This window comes from Cyprinodon tularosa, unplaced genomic scaffold (genome assembly GCF_016077235.1).
Source record: "Cyprinodon tularosa strain WSP-4 unplaced genomic scaffold, ASM1607723v1 ctg161, whole genome shotgun sequence".
In the NCBI taxonomy this organism is placed as follows: Eukaryota; Metazoa; Chordata; class Actinopteri; order Cyprinodontiformes; family Cyprinodontidae; genus Cyprinodon; species Cyprinodon tularosa.
This window is the reverse complement of record NW_024038449.1, coordinates 1,325,488-1,341,468: the sequence shown is the minus strand read 5'-3', so window position 1 is coordinate 1,341,468 and position 15,981 is coordinate 1,325,488. Positions and strand designations below refer to the sequence as shown.

At 37.9% G+C, this 15,981-nt stretch overlaps 1 protein-coding gene across 4 annotated transcripts in view; it reads right to left on the bottom strand.

Moving 5' to 3' along the window:
- Positions 1-15,981, bottom strand: part of plce1 (phospholipase C, epsilon 1) — a 132,632-nt gene that overhangs the window by 80,765 nt on the left and 35,886 nt on the right. The gene's annotated exons all lie outside the window — the stretch shown is intronic.

The window sequence follows — 15,981 nt, the reverse complement described above, 5'->3', positions numbered from 1 at the left end:
AACTCAGTGGTAATCTGAGGAGGAATTAAAATCATTTTCAGGTGTGGAGGAGCACAGAAAACTCTAAAGCATGCAGCACATTGATTTCTGAGAACTAGATTTAAAGACTGTGTTTTAAATGTTAAAATGTTCATAAGGCAATGAACAAAATAGAAATGTTTGATGTGGTGTTTTTTTTTTTTTTTTCTGATTAGGCCATAAATCTTTGCTAAAAACACATTTTCAACTTTTTAAAAACTGTAAATCAGAGGAAGGTTTAGGCCTGTGACAAAGCTTAATCTAAAACATTTAAAGCTTCGCTCCATGCGCCACGTCTTACTTCCGTGGAGTGCGAGAGGATCCCAAAACTCAAGGATGTTTAAAAAAGCTTTACTTGGTGCAGGAGCCAGGTATGCTCGGCAGCTCTCGTATCCCGGCAACAACAGCGTAACCAAACCATTTCTAGAGAGAATCGACCAAATCATAAGACAAGACAGGCACACCCAAACATGCCAAGAAGACATCCTCACCCGGGTTAAGCCGGGACTTGGCGCTTTCGGATAGGTTTCAGCGTTCTGCAATCACTGCTTCAGATTTATATGCATTCTCAGAGAACATAACTTCCCTTCAAATAGCAACTATTAATCCTGCCTTCCATGACCGAGGAGGAGACAACTTCTCTCCTGTATCCTGTTCTGATCTAACCCCATTCCTCCATGGCTGCCTTCACAAGGTAATGTTTCTCTCCAGCACCCTTCGTCTGTGTAATCTCACAGCTGCCTCGGAGATTTGCTCTTTTGTGTCTTTCCAAGTTGTGCACATACCGTTATAACTTTTGCGCAGTGAAAGTTTTTTTTTCATATTCAGAGATAATTACTCCAATGCTGGACCAATTTCTTATCATTTCAAAGTCTTTATATTCAGTTAGTACAGTCGGTGGATTTTTTTCACGATCTGGTTCTCCTCATGGTGTCGTTTTAGTAGATAAACCATTATGAAAATGTTTAGAGTATTCTATACAGAAGAGTATTCTAAATCAATGCCTCTTACAGACAGATATTGGGCTGTAAACCTAACCAAATCTGTGCTCTAAATGCAAACAATGACATGGTAATTACTTTGATGTAATCGTTTTTATATACTTGAAGATGATCTGTGTTTATCAAAAGCTTTTCTCTCATACAGGGCTGTGAAAAGGTCTTCTCCACCTTAAATATTACTTCCCACTCTGTTTTTTTTTTTACCATTTGCCCCCTTGGTAAAGCATGGATTGTAGTTTGGGTAGCTTATTATAAATACAACCATCACTAGAACGCAGCTTTGATTTTATTCAGGCTGTATACTTTAAAATTTGTTGAGCAATCTAAAATATTTATATAGGAAAAGAGAGCAAAAACTAAAGAAACATGTAACTGGGAAAATCTCTTTCACTAGACTGTATTTGGACCCTCACAGTGAAAGAATAGCCAAAGGCAAAGACTGGATTGATCACTCCTGCTTTCAGCTTTTTTATCAAATCTTGTAAACATTGGATAAATTGACTCTGTGGGGAGCTGTTGCTATGTGATACAGATAAAAGCTGTGGGAATTTTAATTTCATATCTTAATTCCTTTCATTTAAGTCACATAAAGACTGTTTTTAACCCCCATGTAAAACATGAACCTGATTTAGTTTTGAAATAAAAAAATGTGTTTAAGCATTTTAAACAAACACAGAATGTTCAGTTGTACTGTAACTATATTTGTTCTTTTTTCTTTTCTTTTCTTTTAAATTACAGATATGCTGCTATTAAAAAACTTACATGATACAGAAAAGTCATATAATTATGTCATTTTCAGTAAAAACATCTTACAAAGAGGGGATTTTTGAAGTAACATAAATGTGGGAGATTGAATGCAGAACAAAGTACAATTCTGTCATAAATGGACTGCATTGAAACAAGTTACTTAAAAAGTAATCAGTCGAAAAACATTAACAGCTGATTCGAGCCTTTCCAACTACAGGATTATAATTATTAATATATTTTCATACACTTTATGCACCAATCTATCTGAGGTCCAATACAATAAACTCTAAGGTATGGATTCTTTAATGTACATAAGTAATTAAATACGATATTTGGTTTAAAAAAAAAAAAATGAAAAAAACTTCAACGTTGTTGGTATTTTTAGGAACTGCAGACAAATCACTCAGGCGAAGATGATCATTTTGAAAGCAAAATGTATTTCCTATAGATTAAAGATTTGCTATGAAAATCTGGATTAGAAAAAGAAAATATCCACTGAGCTAACAGAGAAGGGTTGTTTAAAACAGCTTTAACAGTGTTAAAGCTTTGAAGAACTGGAGATTTTGGGGGGGGGGAAAGGACAGCAGAGCAGTAAGCCCAAAAGGAGACGTGCAGAGAGAAAAACACAGGGACAACAATGAAGGAAATGGAGAGAGAACCAAGGGGTGACTTGAATTATAATCCCTCGTTGAATTTCACAGGAAACCAGTTCACTGCATATCAAGGAGCTGGGCCCACCTCCAGAGCACCGGCTCTCACCTTTAACAAGCTTAAGGTTTTATACAGTGTGTGAGTGTGTATTATACACAGTTATGAGCAGAAAAATATATCAGTCAGCCGCAAAAACTATGGAAAGACTCATTTTTTAATTAGGAACTTAAATAGATAAAGAGTAAGGAGGAGCTTGGACACCCAACAACCTCAAGGATACAAACCTGAAAACACACAATTATAATTGCTTAATTGTCCTGAATAAACTTTAATCTTTTACAGGAAAAAAATCATAAACAAATATACCTATTGCTCCAAAATCACCATAACATAGTGATTAACACGATAATACACAGTAAATAATAAAAAAATATATTATATTATAAATATATTACAAATATTCAGTATAAAATTTGATAGCAATGCAGTGTCACTTTTTCTCTATATGACGTCAAAGTTTAATTCAAAAGTTGACACTTGCTAAAGAGTAAATTACACAATTACACTAATTTGGAGGGGAGGCATAATGTTTTCTGAAACAGTTACATTCAACTCTTTGTTTTTTACTGTGTAGTATTGCTGATTTCTTCAACTTCAATAAATATGTTGGTTTAGTTTTTCCATCTATCATCATTTTTCAAACTATTTCATTCCTGTAAATGATGAAAGATTATAAGGGTACCAAGTGGCAACAGGTTCGGGATGAGAAGCACAGATTCAGAGAAAACTACCATCACTCTGGTGTCTTCTCCAGCATCCATTTATCGTAGAAAGGATTAAAAAACCATGTAAACAGTATCGGAGAAAATGTTACCCGAACTAAAACTTTTAAAACCTCAACAACACTTAAAAACTTAAACTGCCCCAATAGTTACTGAACACTTTCAATTCATTACCTATAAAGTATACAGGTTGTGCAGTGATTTTTATGAACTACTTATTCATGAATAATATCAGAGTATATTATATGTGAAAAACATTTGAAACAAAATCACATAAGTCAGTTTATGAGACAACTTTTAATTTATATAAAGAAAAATCAACTATTTACAGAGTCGAGGTCTGAAACCGTCTTTAGCATCTTGTTTTGTCCATTAGCACAGCGGTCTACAGCAGTGCAGTGTATTACCAAGGGATTGGAAGTTCTTAACTCTGAGGTCAAATCAACAAAACAATTAAAGTGGGACGCTCAAATGACACAGAAAGTTACGTTTTGATATTATGCTACAATCACTTGTGGAAATAAAAACCTGTAAAAGTGACCATAACATTTAATTTCCCTTTAAAAAGACTTTTAAATTAAAATAAGCTGCATTAATAACATGCTTCTGAGTAGAAAAGTATTTTGGTTGAATAAAGTCAACTGGTGCAAAGGCTTTGTACCAAACAGAAAAACTCTAAAGAGTAAAAGACCAGGTGTGATACGGATCAGGACCAGGAATGGGAAATGACAGAGCTGCTTAGAAACCATTACCCCAATCACACAGAGGGACCCCTGATCTTTCCCACTTACAGTTCTCATGACGTCATACCACAGCGAGCCACTACACTCTCCTACATAACATCATACAGCCGCAGATAAGCCTGATGAATGCTTTTCACTTTCAAAGGTTTGGCTCATAGATCAGTTCAGATTTCGCTTCGGTTTCAAGATTCGGCAACCCAAAGGCAAACATACAGTGTTGCATTCAAACATTTTATCACACACAAAAATCATAATTTGCACAGCGTGGTTTGTTTCTGGGGTTTTCTCACAAAGCAGCAGATAAGATCAACCATACTTTGACATTTCTACCCTTGAAAGCTTTCCCCATGTTCAAGTCGTGGTAAAGAACTTAAGTTTCTTCACTCAAAAAACTTCACAGCAACAAAAAATTACGTCATACCACATGAAAGTTTTTCCCAGATTACATGAAAAACTAGTAGTAAATAAGTTACTTACTGAATACACACAAGGGCAGAAAAACTGAAGAGTGAGGAAGAATAACCATCAAGCTCCAATCCCTCTAAAAGCGTGTGTGTACGCTTAGAGAAGTGAGACAAGGTTTGCGTGTAAGAGAGCGCAAGAGCCGGAGGAAGAGAGGGAGGGTAAGAGGTCTGTGCATGGCTCAAACTAGCAGAGAAAGAAAAAATCAAAGTCAGGGAATAAAGATGGGGAAGAGAAAAAAAAAGGAAAAAAAGTGGAAAGAAGACAGGGATTCAACAATGGCTCCAGTACACAGAAGGGACCCCCATATTAGGTTATGAGGCAACAAGCCCATCACCACCCAGCGACACAAGGGGAGATCTTATCAGAGGGAGAACTCTAAACACAAAAAGACGAAGGAGACGCTGTTCTACCAGGTTTCCATCGATCCTTCTCCAAGACCTGCTCGGATGTAAGCAGTGTCAGACACGGCTCAAGCAAGAACACCGTGTCTGCATTGGCAGAGAACAGAAACTGAAAGCATTGCTTTAGTGAGGCACAGCTGAAGGTGATCTAGTTTATCAGAAAGAACAAGAAATTTGTTACAGATCCGTCTATGATGGCGCCTCTGCTCAACAAGTAAGGCCAACACAAGGTTATAAAGAGCTCTGAAGGTGATGGAAGGTGTTACATTCTTCACACATAAAAAGAAAATAACTGAAGTTTGTGGTGCATGCTTTAGTATTCAATCCCTCTATGCATAACAGCTCAGGATTGGTCAGACTGGAAGGTTAATATAGATTTTCAAGTCTTGCAACAGATTTTCAATTGGATTCATCTGAACTGTTCAAATGCAGCTCTGGCTGCAAGTTTAGGGTCATCATCCTGCTGAGGGATGAACTTCTGCCACAGTCTCATGTCCTCTGACTCCTCCAACAACTTTGGCTTATTTTTTCTTCAAGGTCTGGCCTATATTTAACACTGCCAGTCTTTCCCATCATAGCAGAGAAAATATATCTCCACAGCAGTAGGCTACCAGGTTTCCTCACCAATAGCACTGAGCACATATACAGTAAGTGTCCTATATAGGCTAATCTGAACAAACCATACTCTTCCCCGAGTACGCAGTGACTCTAAAGGCTGATTTATACTTCGAAACTAGGTCATCTGCGAAGGTGTCGCAGTCAACACAGAGACATCTCCGCCCCCTCCGTGTCGCAGGCAGGATGCCACCGATTTGCCAAATCTACATCAGCTCTACTCATGCGTATTTCCTGTGTGGTACCTTACCAACTTGTTTTGTTTGTATGACGGCCATTGCGGAAAACGACTTCTGAAGTTGGACCAGCTAGAAGAGCGAGGTGCGTGAGAACGCTGGGACCCTTTTGCCACCTGGATCCCCGCTCTTTTTTGCCCTCAAGTCCCTCGGTTATTGGACAAACTTGCCCCCATTTCCTCACTGCATCAGCCGTATCTAGACCCACAGCTAGTTCGTGATTGTCCCTCTTGCGTTGCAGAATAACATAGCGCAGACCACGCTTGAATATTGAGCATAAATCAAAAATGTCTGCGTCATACCTGCAACAAGCTCACTGCAACACATTGCAGGAGTATACCAGTGCTTTACAAGGTTTGTGGCACATGAAGATGAGCTTTTCATCTTCAGCTGTGGATCTCTTTGAGAGTTACTGCAGCTCTTTTGGCTGCTTCTTTGATTGGTGCTTTCTTTGTTTATTTATCCATCCTATTACTTTAGAAATATGACAAATTCCTCTTTCAACCATAATCCATGAGCTGTCTGAGCTGTTTCAGATGAGAAGTATTGATACTGAGATTGACAACACAAAGGTTGGACTCTGACTAGTTCAAGAGGAATTATGGCAAAAGTGGCTAAAAACGGCATCTTTAGGTTAGTGCAGCAAAAGTTCACTAAGATACATTGAAATTTGTGGTTGTAATGTAATAAAAATTGGAAAACTTCAAGAGCTATAAATACCTTTTCCAAGGGCCCTGCAAGTCATTTTGTGCAAACTAATTCATCAACAATGTTCTTACTAAAAAAACCTCTGATAAAAGATGTCACTTACTTTTAGTAGCATCACTTAGCACAATTGCTAAACCCCTTTTTCAGTTGCCAGCTCTTTAAAGGTGCAGCCTCTTGAAATAGGAAAGTCAGTCTGTTACAGTTTGTCAAGCAAACTTAGACTAAAAGTGTCCTAAAAAAGGCAGCTCTACTGTTTTACAGCTATGTCTTTTGTTAATTAATTAGAATAAAAGTGGAGATGGATCCTCAGCCATCAGATTGACGGTTGACAAGTTATTGACTTCACCAGAGCGTAGAATGAAAAAAAGTAATCTGGCATAGATCCATCCTGGTAGATATGATTTCACAAAGCATCCATGTATGGCTGATTTTGACATCAACCAGTTAGGTCGGGCATACGCTACAATTTTTTGCACGTTTCGAGATAATTCTCCAGTGGTGGAAGAATTTTTTGGGATTGGGCCAAGTTTCAGCCTCATGGTGTGTCTTGTGTCATGTAGTATACAGGGGGTAATAAGGAGCAATTAACCTCTCAGGACAACCTCCCAATCAGGAATCGTAAGGTCAGGAAAAAAATCAAACATGTTTGAAATTTATTCGGCCCTCGTAAGGTGTTTGTGGGCAAATCCTACAGTTGAAACAGAGTTACGACCGTCAATGAACCGATTTGTCAGGACCTCATGCACCGAGGAAGTGCAATCAAGGGAGTTCTTCCTCTTCTGCTTCCAGATTGTTAAGTCCGACCAGCACCATCTCTCAGCACTGAGTCCAATGTGTGGTTTTTGGATGTGCAGCATGAGCAAGTAGTTTGCATCAGAGCGTCAGGCCGCACAAAATAGGAGCATGCATCATGAGCTGTGAGCTTTTAAAGCCTGTGATTTCATCGCACAGTTTGAGCTGTAGCTGCGTACAACGATTGAAAAAAATCATACAACGTATGCCCAGCCTAAGGTGTAACGGTATAATCAAATAGAAAGTCAGGATCTAAAGGTGGGCATACACTGTACGTTTTTTTTGCCCTTTTCAGGGCGATTATCCAGTCTTGCGACAATTTTTTGGATCAGGCCTAGTTTCAGCCTCATCGTGCATCTTGTGTAATGTAGTATACAGGGGATAAGCAGGGGCGATCAGCATCTCGCGACCAACTCCCAAACAGGAATTGTAAGGTCGAGAGAAAATCAAACATGTTTGAAATTCAGTGGGCCCTCGTAAGGTGTTTGTGGGCAAATCCTGCTGTTGAAACAGAGCTACGTGCGTCTAACACCCGATTTATCAGAAGCTCTAGCACTGCACAAGTGCAAACAAGGGAGTTGTTCTTCAAGACTGACGTGTCTGACCAGCACCATCACTCTCTGTTAACCCATTTAGGCCGGGAAAGCATTACCGCATTTCTACCATTCAAGCCGGGGGTGCTGTTGCGTCATTCTACCATTGACGCCGGGAGAGCATATAAGTCAAGCAAGAAGAAAGAAGTTTTTTTCAAGCAAACATGGAGGAGTTTGACAGAGAAGAGTTGTCGGAAGGCAGTGATTTTGAGGAGTGTGTCGGCTTTGATGACGGTATAGATGAAAATGATGACTTTGAACGCGCTGAACCAATCGAACTACCACCGCAATGCACGGAGTGTTTTCAACCGCACACCTGGAGTGAAAGTTGATTTGCCTGCAGACGCCACACCGCTGCAGGCATTTGAGCATATTTTTAATGAAGAACTTTGGATGCATCTTGTTACCGAGACGAATAGGTACAGTGACCAAACAAACCAAACTCCAACAAGAGCAAAGATGGCAAAGTGGTCACCCGTGACTGTGACGGAGATGAAGACATTTATTGGGCTGTGTATGTAAACCTCTCTTCAGGACGCAGTTCCCCCAAAATATGTCCCGGGACAGATTTGTGGCCATCTGGAGGTAGGTTGTATGCAATTTATAACACAGACATATGCATTATTATGCATAATAATACTGTTAATAAGTAATCATCAGATAGTTATTTATGTAATGTTTGTTCTTTATTCTGAAAACGTTTTATATTGCACATTCTCAATGAAGACATGATCACATATGGAAAAAATAAAAGGTTGAAATTTTTTTTTTTTTGATTACTGCTTTTCACATTTTTTTTTTGGAAGAATTTCAAAGATAAAATATATTTTGAGTTCTATCTGCTACAGAAGCTGAGATATCAATAATTTAGGCGTTGACACAGTTGCTGAATTTACAGAAAAACTTCAGGTTTTAGGGGTATTTTTTAAAATCGGCCATCGGATTTTTAAGGTGTTTTTTCCAGGCGTTTTAGGCCTAAATGGGTTAAGTCCGAATTGTGATTTTTGGACTCGCAGTGTGAGCAGTCAGATTGCTTCAGAGCATCGGGCAGTACAGTGTAAGACCATACATCCTGAGCTGTGAACTTTGAAACCCTGCAGTTTCGTCGTACAGTTTGAGCTGTGGCTGCGTGCAACGATTGAAAATACCGTACAGTGTATACCTGGCTTAAGGTTTCCCAGCAGAACATCACCCACACCATGACTGTCAGTTCTCATTGTTATAAAGAAACCTATAATATTCTGTAATATCAAAGCAAACGTTGATATCAAAGAAAACAGTATTTCATATCAAATGACGGATCTTAATGACTTGGTCACACTTTTTTTCCCCTTTTTGTAGATCCTGATTGAATACAAAACTTTATGGAACATTTCCACATGGCTAACATAAAATTATGTAAATTTAAAAGTAAGAGATATATTGTAGGTGTTTTCTTTCAGAAACTGATCCCCCCCCCACACACACACACACGCACACACACAACTTCTAGCCTACTAAATGGATAAAGCTTGTCTTAATGGCTCTGCCTGCTTAAGTGGTGAAATTAAGCGTTCTGATGCCCAGCTGACATCAAAGTCGTCACAGAACAAAGCAAGCAGCTGGCCAGTCCTCACTTTGCATGTCTTTGATCAATACTTTGCTAATTAGCCTGCCATGCTGAGCCTATTCGTTTCATGAATAATTGTAGATTTGTAACATTTGGTGTCTTGAAAGATCTAAGTCTCTAATCAATACTAATAAATGCATTATGTATGTATTCTAGTGTGGATCATTGAACTCTGATAAAGATAAAAGCTAGCTCTCTGTCTCCCTTTTAACATCTAAATGTTCTGGGGATGTTGTTTTTTTTCAAACAGCAGATATAGAAGCAAAGTTTTTCCAAATCTTTTAGAAAAACTGGATCGCAAGTTAATCAAGTGAATATTGCTGCCCTCTAGTGGCAGCTGTTAAAAGACTGACAAAAAAAATGGATCTCTCACACAGAAAAATACAGGTTTTCTATTACTTGTCTTATTTAGATTCAAGCCCGAAGATAATAATGACCCTGTTAATAATGATCAGAGGTGAAGCTTGATTTCAAATGCAAGCAGATTGTAGTGAAAGTGTTTAATGTTTCAGGCCTATGAACTTATTTAGGCAGATTTAAGAAGACAGATTACAGTTATTAAACATGAATTGCAACGAGAAATATATCCTCTTACGATCAGCTTATTGGAGTAATTCAATTTTATGTACAAGAACTAAAAGTCACAAATCTGAGACATTTTGGTAATAAAAAGAGTATTAATATCGAATTGTTTTTCCAATCCAAAATGATTTAATTTCTACATACTAAAATATATATTTTATAGTTACATAAAGTTATTTAAGGACCATATTCTTTATAAAACATCTTTATATCCATAATTCTTTTACTTATACATTTCATCCCTTTACACAGGTCTGCAAATTGTTCAATAAATAAACTAACTCACAAATATTAAACATTAAAAATATGTTACAGATTCGAGGTTGAATGTAGTTCAAAGATTTCAGTAAAGGTTGTTTATTCTGAAGAATTTCTATTGGAGGAGGAATTGATCCATGTTTCTATAGTAGAAGCAGGTGCTTACTATAACAAAAATTAGATTGGTTTTTTCCACCCACCACTAGATGGCGTCAAAGCTTAATTTATGTGTCAATGTTCCAATGTTCCAGTTCCAAACTAGGGTCACAATTTTATTTATTTTCCATGCTTCATCTTTTATCTTTAAGTTTGAGACATTATAACAGCAATAAAAATGTTTTATCAAGTATTAAAATTTAATAGTAATTTCCATCAGAATGGAAGTCCTAAAGTTAACCAGCTGATTTAAAACTTTAAAGTTGAATAGAGCTTCTAACCTTCAGGTTTCTCGACTGCGTGGCTCCAGAATTGACGAGGCGTCCTGTATAGGAGTGGAAACGTCTTCAACAGCACCAAGCAAAAGTCTCCAATCAAGCATGTTGTAGTTAGCTTTGAAGATATATTAAAACCAAATCTACTTTCACAGATTCTAAAAACTGTGATTCATGTTAACAATTGCTAGGTAAATAAAAGCATGCAATTAAAAGCATTAGTTTCCATCATCCTCCGGCTTAATTTTAGCCAAATCCCCTCCAGAGCTCTTAAGCTGTACTCTCAAATTATTAGACAAAAGATGCAGGGAGGAAATACCACAGCCTATTTTTATGGCATCTGCATAATTATCTGAGTGCAACCATAAAAGTCAGCACAGAATTATCCTCCAATTTGAGAAATTTTCATATATTTACATAAAACATTGCTGCTTTGCTTGTATGCAAATATCCCTTCAGTGAAACCTCTGTTTGTTCCAATAAATGCTTCAAGCGAAATGTTTAATATAATGGGATTACATCACTAGAATTAAATGAATTAAATATTTATGTGTAATGCAGACCGACTACAAATAAGCTATAAAGCATGAGGCTGAAAGGGTCAAGTAACATTTTACATTAAGAAAAAGTAGATTAACTGTTTTTCTCACAATTAGAATATGTTTTTTGGGAAACTACATCAAAAGGGAATGCTCAGAGCATTTTCTGTTGTGATCTGGTCTCAAAATCAAATAAACAAAAAGAAAAATGTTTTCACAGCTTCCAGCTCTCAGCTCAGACAAACTGTTCGATGTCAATGAGTGCAATTTTCCACAGAGTCACAGAGATGCGGCTTGAGCTAACAACTAACACGCACTCCATTTAACCCACCGAACACACCCACACTCGCAGGTTTGACACCCCTCTCTGTGATTCCGCAAAAACAAACGGATGAAATGTGTTTCAACAAAAAACAAGCGCAGCACAGATAAATCTACTGCAGTGGAGACAAACTAAACACAGCAGACGATAGAATGAACTTGTTTTCAGTGCAGAGAGGTCACATTGTTAAAGATGCTGTCACTTTCAAAAAATAAAAAAACAGTACTCCCGTCAAAGGTATGCTAGATATTTACCATCCTACACATTTCCTCTTCAGGCAATTATCCAAATGCACACTCAAACACACACAAGTATGTGCACTATAATCTCTGGCTAAGCCGTAACACCCAGCTGGGCATGAAAGTGGCCTGCTCAACACATTCCTTTGTGGAGGCACAACACACACAGTGAGGCACAACAGTTTCAGAATAAGGGTTAAATGGGTCTGACATATAAGAAGGGTCAGAACGTGTGTGTTCTTGTGGAAGAAGAATCAAAGCAACTTCAATTAAAACATGGGTTCTCCTACAGAAAAAAAATGAGTTTTCTGCGACCTAAAGTCTAGCATTGGCTGCGATTTTTTCGATCATTGCACACAGCTACAGCTCACACTGTACGATGAAACTGCAGGGTTTCGTCGTACAGTGCGAGTTCGCAGCTCAAGATGCATGTCCAGAACGACGCTCTGATGCGATCTACCTGCTCACACTGTACGTCTAAAAATCATGTCGGTCTCAGCTCCGCAGTGAGATGGCGCTACTCGGACTCGTCTATCCGGAAGCCAAACCAGTGGAAGAGGAATATGAAGCTAACTAGAGTGAAACGTGCTGCCTTGGCAATTTGCGCAATTTTGTGTGCTGAAAACCGTAAAAAGAAAAGGTGATGATGTATTTAGACAAAGACATGGCTAAGCAAACGTGGCTACTGCGGTCTGTCAATTTTACAGAAAGAACTCCATTTCACTTGCCTCCCCACCATGTTTCTTAGACTTAAACAGATTTATTTTGTCATTTTGTATACACAAGTGTAGACAAAAATAAATTTTGTTTAGAACAGCTCTCTAGACAATTTCATTTTTTAAAGGCCAGCCTTGATAAGGTAAGCAGAAGTTGTTGTTGAGCTGCTACTACTGCCTCCAGGTCATGAAGCACTCGTTTTTCCTGGCTCAGGGGAGGAAGAGGATGATGATGGCGATGCTGTGAGGGTGGTAGCCCCCTGGGTTGAAGAGGCTGAAGTGGTTGTAGCAGCAGTGGTGCCATCGGCAGGTTTTAGCAGGGACAGACAATGTTGGAGGAGGTGTGGAAACCGGAGGGGGCCGGGAGGACCTGGCTGGGGATGTTTCAACATTTGGCAGGGAAGCATCTAGGGTGCTCTCCTCATTTTCACCCGCAGAGGGCGGTGCTTCTCTAGATGCTGAAGATTGCCTGGGAACAGTCTCATAAGAGTTTCCATTCACACAGAGCTCTTTGTTTTCTATCGGCACCGTAAAGCATCAGCCCCCTCAGACCAACAGCACCGTCTGGTACTGCTGGACGCAGCCAAGACCACGTCAGAATGATGGCGCAGTTCTGTGTTTTCATCTGAGAGGAAGAAGTATCCTTGTTTGCGCATTCCCACTGAGCGATTTGCCAATGATGGTCAGGAAAAAAATCGAACATTCTTGATTTTATCCCGACCTCACGATTTCTGATCGGGAGGTGGTTGTGAGAGGCTGATCGCCCCTCGTTACCACCTGTGCACAATCAGGCTGAAAGTCGGCCCGATCGAAAAATTCTTGCACGACTGGAAAGACGGCCCTAATAGGGCAAAAAAATCGTACAGTGTAAGCTGAAAAATAAAAATTATATACATAAAGGCCTAAGCAGAATTTGCATGGATTTTGGGGGATAACTACTGTATTTTACGGACTATATAGCCCACCTCACTTTAAGCCACACCCACTAAGTTTTTTTTTAAATTGGAAAATATTAGTCGCACCGGGCTATAAGCCGCTGATACCTACATAACTGTCCCATACCAAAACCTGTAGGGGGAGCTCTACATATAACCCCGAGAGTAGGGAAGAATGCTAGCTCCCATTAGCTTGTTGGCTAGTGACAGTGAGAGCTTCTAATGAAAAATAGGGCTTTCTTAGCTCTTTATTTCAGCTCTGTATGAGTTGAGCCTAGTCTCTTCATTAGTTCAACAGCTTTAATGTGGTAAATAAACATCAAAATGTGTGAATTAGGAACATTCCTTCATGTCATGCCTGCTGCTAGCATGTGCTTGTGCTAAATGAAAATTAGCCTTCAAATTTGATTCCAAATTTTGAATTCTGCCCCCTGGTGGTTAGGAAAAAGCCAAAGAAAAGCAGCAACTTTGTATAAGCCACAAAGTTCAAAACATGGGGAAAAAGTAGTGGCTTATAGTCTGGAAAGCACATTACATCTGTTTTTTAGGTTAAAGTCTGTTCATCAGAGCACTACCTGGTTTCTTTACCAGCCTGACTTGCTGTTGTAAATAAAAATCTGAGCTATGTTCACTATGTGTTCAAGTCAGGTGATTTATGTAAATTGTGAGAAAATGTTCAAAGGCATATGTCTTATTATAATCCATTAGGACATGAGGAAATTTACAGAATGGGTTTTGCAACAATGTCTCCTGCTGCATATCCACTTTGAAAAAATGTTGCACTCATTGTCAAACTTGTTTAACAACTTTTTTTTTATCTGACACGATGAAATCATGCATTGTATCGACTTTTTGTCAGTACAACTGATAATACATAAGGCTCTTGTAAAACACAACATAAGCATTGTTTATTTAATTTATTAAAAATAAGATAGCCAACAACTACATTAAATGTAACTGTTACTCAAGCTTCATTAATGTTTGCATCAGCAGGTCCATACAGATATTTGGCCCATTATATATGGAGGTGTGTCAAACTTGATTGAAGCTTGTCTTCTTTGTGTCACTTTATAGAAATATACCCTTAGAGTTAAAATGGGCAAAGAGAAAACTGTCCTTCAACCCAAGACAGACAATTAAGTCTAGTTTACTAAGTATGAACCTGACAAACCTATCAATAAACCCAGTTTTATTCTTATGTCTAGCAACACAATATTATTTTAAAGTATATTTACATAGGCACAACCTGAGCTCTATAACAGTTTGTATAGAATAAATAGGTAATATGCTTATGAAATGACTAGAAAGGGAAATATTACATTTAAAAATGGGCATTTGTTATAAAGGACTGTACTTTTTGCATTTAGTTAGATGAGAATTAGCATTTCATAACTTAATTTTTAAAAAGTCCAGATCTGACAGAAGAGACAACCTCTCTTATTGTCTTTTTTAAAAGGCAATCTCTAACCCTAAGCTTTAAACCAAAGTTATAACACAAAACAAAAATCTCAGAATTAATTAATAAAAATTAACATATAGGTAATTGTTAGTATTTGTAGGACACTTTACATTAAAGGTTTGATTATTAAGACAAACAAAACTTTTAGTTTCCCCAATATCAACACTGAGTCAGTAAATAATGTTAATTTCTGTGCTAAGTAGCCTCTAAAATGCCATAGATAACAGCTTAAAACAAACAAGAATTTGTATAAATGAACATTGTAAAACTTGTAAAGAATGTTAACAGCTTTTGAACTGGATAAAGAAAATATAGAACTCCTTGAAATAGCAGACAATCATAAACAAACACACAGAAACAGAGCTGCCTTTTCGAACTCCAAAAACACATTTCAGCAACCGAGCTTAAAGCTTTAAAAACCACATCTCCTTGTTAGCTCTGAAATTCCCAAAGGAGGGAAGATGTTCTACAAATAGAGCGCATCTCCAGCAGCTTCTATATTTTCCATTGTAAATAATCTTAGACCTTTGCTGGACAAATTCTCACAGTAAAGCCACTTATGACATGATAGCCTAAAGAGAAACAGGAAAGCAAAGTTCATCCCTAGATGGAAAAATGGATCATTGATTCTAAAAATGACTTCTCAGTTAGAAAGAAAATAGATATACTTTTTTTTATTTTCTTTTTACAAAAAATATCCACTAAATAAAACCCTCTACAGCCAAACTTAAGCAAGGATAAAGTTATAGAACTCTCAAAAAGAGCTGAGTTTAAAGCAACATTTCATCTCCAACCTACCATCTAAAAGTGGGAAGGGTATTTAACAACGGAAAACCTAAACCAGCAGACAGTTTTTTAACATTTCTCCATTAAATCAGTGTATGGTGATGAAAAACTTCTCTATTCTGTGTTAAACGTTTCCTGCACATATTTCACAGTTCAAACCCGAACCTTCGATTTCTGAAACTCTTGTTATTTAAGTAACAAGATCCTAAAATAAGTAGACCTGCAAACCTTCAAGTCATTGTCTAGTTTTTTACTTATTTGTTGGTCTTATTCTCTATTATAAATACTGGTTGTTGTCACTGTAAACTGCATCATGGTTCAACAAGCAGTGGTTATATATCCAAGTAAACAAT